This window comes from Hyalella azteca, unplaced genomic scaffold, assembly GCF_000764305.2.
Source record: "Hyalella azteca isolate HAZT.00-mixed unplaced genomic scaffold, Hazt_2.0.2 contig1821, whole genome shotgun sequence".
Classification (NCBI taxonomy): Eukaryota; Metazoa; Arthropoda; class Malacostraca; order Amphipoda; family Hyalellidae; genus Hyalella; species Hyalella azteca.
The window spans coordinates 130,693-136,237 of record NW_025932119.1 but is presented as its reverse complement, the minus strand read 5'-3'; the positions used below and the strand labels follow the sequence as shown (position 1 = coordinate 136,237).

General features: G+C 46.6%; 1 non-coding gene across 1 annotated transcript; it reads left to right on the top strand.

The window, feature by feature from the left end:
- The first annotated feature begins 5,151 nt into the window (after window positions 1-5,151).
- Window positions 5,152-5,344, top strand: LOC125179047. The gene has a single exon (XR_007157130.1). It is a non-coding gene; the product is annotated as a U2 spliceosomal RNA (small nuclear RNA).
- The last annotated feature ends 201 nt before the right edge of the window (window positions 5,345-5,545 follow it).

Genomic DNA, 5,545 nt, shown 5'->3' with positions numbered 1-5,545 from the left:
CTGTGAAGTTCCTCGCTCCGCAGTCGATGGCTCCATACTGCTCGCAGTTGTATCCATACTCTACACTTAGATCTTAGCCAAAAGGTCGAGAAGCGATTTCAAAATGTTTATTGCAGGAAAGTTTACAATAATTTGGATACAACATACATCTGGATTACATAGATTTTCCATTACCTATAAACAGGATACATTGTGGGTTACATACGCAGTTATGGATAAACAATGGCGAAAAAAATCAATATTGCCGTTGAGCAGTGATGTGTTCGATGTAAATCATGCGCGACCATCTGATGTGCCGGCGACACAGAGCTGCTTGAATATCTTCGTGTAGGCTCTGGAGGCGATCTTCTTCAGCAGCGATGCGTTCTTGGGATGGTAGATCCCCAGACTTCCCACGACGAAGAGCTCCACTGCAGAAACCTTTTCGTACGTTCTTCGTTATTGTCGAGCAGTTTCAGCGTATTTTGCCAGTTTATAGTATCCCTAGCCACTGTGAATGCTGTGCTACCGTTTTCAAAAGGGCATGTGACATCGATAATGATGGCTTAGCCATTTTTCTGCAGGACCAGGTCAGATCTGCCAGTTTGATCGGTTCCGGGCACAATTTGGGTTTTCGGAGATCGTAGTCCAGTGCAGGTATCTTGCTGTTGTCTTTATACGATCAACCAGTGCGTTGTGGCGCATTTGCATTGCGTTCGAGTGGTTTAATTCAGTGGGGAGTGGTTTAATTCAGTTTAAACCACATTCAGTGGTTTAAAACGTGGGGAAGTGTTTCATCAAACTGACCACACCTTCGGCATCTCGTGTCGCCATTTGGTGCTCTCCTTGCGCCATTCACAGGTAATAGATCGAGGCGTCCTCGGTGGATAAACCGCCAGTCACCAAACGAGATGTACTTCCTACCCTTCAAGAAGTGGCTCGACGCCCGTTCGGCAAAGACCAGGTGCATTGTTTTTCCTTGGTCTGGTTTCTGCTGCAGGGCGCCATCGCGACGACGACGAAGGGAGTTGCGAAGAAAGCTTGCTATCATCTTACGATCTCTCTAAGTTAATTCCTTGTTTTCGCTGTGGCTAACCGGGTTTTCGTTCAGTAAAGACCATCTGAGTCCCAATCTTAGAGATGCGCTAACGGGCTTTGCTCCAAAGCGTTTGGTGTTGGAACGCTCGTCTTGGCGTAGCTTCTTCTGTCATAAGGCGTGGGATCAGGTCCATCGAGGGAGCCTGATTGAAGTGTCCCGATGCAACTCTAGAGCAGTCCTCTCGGGCGAGAGCTCTGATGACCTCGTCAGGAGAGGTCAATAGTTTGAGCGCAGTGTCCACTAGGAACAGGTCTGAGTCTTCGGCAGCAATGGGGACAGCGCATGCTCTACCAGGAGAGCTCCCATATAAGTGTACTCATTTGCTGCTCGCCTAGGTAAATAGAGCGTTTTCTTGATGAGTGCTCTTATTTCGCGGTCCAGTGTTTCATATGTAGTTTTGTTGTACTGCCAGGAGCGCATAAGTAATATGGTGGCAGGCAGGTTAAGGGTCGTAGGGCGTCAATTCGTTGCCAAGGCGCCAGTTTGCTTTTGAGGATTTTTCGTCCTTTAGCATTTATTTGGTCGATGCGGTCATTTTCTTTCAAGATGTTGAATCCAATTGGTCGCCCTAGGAATTTAGCGCTCTGGAATTCCTCTAGTATCTGGATCCCGGTTTCTTGGATGTGGAATTCGGTCATTCGAGGTCCACGATGGACACGCCCACTCAAGTGAAGTGTCGCGCACTTTCTGGGGTTGATCTCAAGTGCCAAGTCTCGGCTGTGTTCATGTGTCAGGTCAATGATTCAGTCACTTCTGTGCTCTCGTTGTGCTCTTCATCAGCAATGTCGATGTGGGGAAAGATTTTTCGCACCTTTCTCGGAGGCATAACGTAGGTGTGGATTCTTGCCACTATCCCACTATCTCCCTTGCAGATGCTGCTGTACATGCATGGCGTGAAGGTCTTGTGCCAAATGCGGCGTCGCACCCAGCACAGGTGATGTTGAACGTCGGCCGAGCGATGAGGTGTCTCCCTTCCAAGTGCCTGCATAGGGTTTGCTTCCTATGGGCCCAATCTGTAGAGGCGCATTGCCATGATCACCCAGGTTCGGTGCAGTGCAGGCTGCGAGGCAGGGGATAGTATGGGGTAACAGTTGCTCCCTCGCGAGTCGGGTGCCGTATTTCAGGAACTGCAGGTAGCTGCTGTGGTTCGCCTTCTGGGGTATGCTGTGAAGTTCTTCGCTCCGCTGTCGGTGGCTCCATACTGCTAGCAGTCATATCCAGATTTCAAAATGTTTATTTGCAAGAAAATTTACAATAATTTGGATACAACATAGTTTAGATTTATGAACTGAAAAAAAGAATACATGGTAGGTTACATAGGCAGGTGTGATAAACGATGGCAGGGAAAATCAATATTGCCGTTGACCAGTGATATGTTCGATGTAGATCATGCGCGACCATCGGATAGTGTCGGCGACACAGAGCTGCTTAAAGGTCTTCGTGTAGGCTCTGGAAGCAATCTTCTTCAGCAGTGATGCGTTCTTGGGATCGTAGCACCCCAGACTTCCCACGACGAAGGGCTCCACAGAAACCTGCCCGAACGTTCTTCGTAATTGTCGAGCAGTTTCAGCGTATTTTGCCTGTTTAGTGTCTAGCTACTGTGAATGCTGTGCTACCGTTTTCAAAAGGGCATGTAACATCGATAACAATAGCTTGGCCATTTTTCTGGAGAACCAGGTCAGGTCTGCTAGTTTGATTGGTTCCGGGCACAATTTGGTTCTCGGAGATCGTAGTCCAGTGCAGGTATCGTGCTGTTGCCTTTATACGTTCTACCAGAGCGTTGTGGCGCATTTGCATTGCGTTCTAGTGCCTCATACAGTGGTTTATCACGTGGGGAAGCGTTTCATCAAACTGACCACATCTTCGTCATCTCGTGTCGCCGTTTGGTGCTTTCCTTGCGCCGTTCACTGGTAATAGGTTGAGGCGTCCTCGGTGGATAAACCGCCAGTCTGCAAACGAGATGTACTTCCCATCCTTCAAAAAGTGGCTCGACGCCCGTTCGGCAGAGACCATCGACAAGGGCGAGATGGCACGGGGGGGTAATAGTAATAAAGTGCCAACTACACAAGGAATTCATGATAACTGTTGGAAATAATTGTTTGTATAACTTGACGTAGAATTGTCGAGTTTGCCATTTGTTGTTGCGGTGTCACTAGGAAAGAGACTATAAAGGCCCGTGGGCCTTTAGGCTTTAAACACTGGGCAATGTGGCCCAGTGGTTAAAGTCCAGAGTTCCAAGATTGGCGCAGAGAGACGCGGGTTCGATCCCAGCTGTGTGCGCCAGTTTCAGGTCAGAGTCGGCAAGGAGGCCGGGCGGTTAATTAAGCACAACAGAATTGTAGCAGCGAGTTGCGGGTTCAAGACCGCAAAATGTTGTGAATGTTCTGCGATGTTAAGAATTGGTAATAGGCCTACTGCCTAATAAACGCTGAAACCGCTATTTCTGTTATAAAGGCCCGTTCACAATAATGGCAAGACACGGGCGTGAATAGAATATGATAGAATAGAATAGGATAGAATAGGATAGAATAGAATAGGATAGAATAGAATAGAATAGAACAAAATATAATAGAATAGAACAGAATAGAATAGAATAGAATGGAACAGAATAGAATAGAACAGAATAGAATAGAATAGAATACAATAGAAGTGTCGGCGTTGAAGAAATAGGCCCATTGCCTTTTGCCGATTCTTGAACTTTTCGTGACTTGATTCACAAGTGATCCTACCTTTGCAACCCGCGATCTTTCCATAGCTGACGATTGATTGAGATAGCTGCTGGACTTATTGCCTGTGGTCCGAAATTCGCTAGGCATTTTAAGACTGAACATATGCTTTTGCATAGCCTCGTCTAGTCTGTTTTTGAAGAGTTCATACTCGGAGCGTCAACGATGTTATCAGGGAGGCTGTTCTAGCCTGTTCCACATGTCGGTGACTCGAAGCGAGAAGAAAAATTGTCGCATGGATGTTTTCCAACGCTGTTTTTTTAGTATATAGCCGTGGCCCCTGGTGTTGGTTCATGTTTCAAATTCTAGTAATCCGTCTAGGACCTTGTATAAGCCATGAGGCGCTGCAGCAAGCGCCTCGACACCGCCCATGTCGTTGCCCCTCGTGTAAACAGGACTTAATAAAGAAAGCAGACAAGTTTACTCCCGACGAAAGGCTTGTGAACAATAAATAAGTACTATCTAAGATTGGAACTCAGATGGTCTTTACTGAACGGAAACCCGGTTATCCTGAGCGAAAACACGGAATTGACTTGGAGAGATTGGAAGATGATAGCAAGCTCTCTTTGCAACTCCTTTCGTCGTCGTCGTCGTCGCGACGTCGCCCTGCAGCAGAAAAGAGACCAAGAGTACATCTCGTTTGCTGATTGGCGTTTCATCCGTTGAGGACGCCTCAACCTGTTACCTGTGAATGGCGCATGGAAAGCACCAAATGGCGACACGAGATGCCGAAGATGTGGTAAGTTTGATGATACGCTTCCCCACGTTATAAATCACTGTATGAGACACTCGAGCGCAATGCAAATGTGCCACAACGCTCTGGTTAAACGTATAAAGACATTATCACGATACCTGCACTCGACTGCGATCTCCGAGAACCAAATTGTGCCCGGAACCGATCAAACTAGCAGACCACTGACCTGGCCCTCCAGAAAAATGGCCAAGCAATCGACATCACCTGCCCTTTTGAGAACGGTAGTACAGCATTCACAGTGGCTAGAGACACTAAACAGGCAAAATACGCTGAAACTGCTCGACAATTACGAAGAACGTACGGACAGGTTTCCGTGGAGCCCTTCGTCGTGGGAAGTCTGGGGACCTACGATCCCAAGAACGCATAGCTGCTGAAGAAGACCGCCTCCTGAGCCTTCACGAAGACTTTCAAGCAGCTCTGTGTCGCCGACACTATCAGATGGTCGCGCATGATTTACATCGAATACATAACTGGTCAACGGCAATATGATTTTTCCCGCCATTGTTTATCCATACCTGCGTATGTAACCACCATGTATCCTATTTACAGAATAGGTGATAGAAAATATCATTAATGCAAATTATGTTGTATCCAAATTATTGTAAACTTTCATGCAATAAACATTTGAAATCTGTTATTACCAGCTTAATGCCTGATACGACCACATGTGGGGTCAACGATATTAATTTGTTTTTGGATCATGGCGAAGTGCTAGGAGCTTGCTCTACCTTTGCCGCGGATCAGCCCGGTATTGCACTAGTGACCTTCGGGATCGGTCCATGAAATAATCTGAGAGTATCAATCTTCTCACATAATCATCTTCTTCCCACTGCTTTTGCAGTCCCTTTCCAACTAAAATAGTTTAAATTTTCCACCGCAAGTTAAGTCCTACTGAAGCTTCATACGAAGCATACCAATACATGTTGTTTCCTCGGTGGCATTGTTAGAAACGAGAGTTTTCAAGTTATTCCTAAATACATACAATTA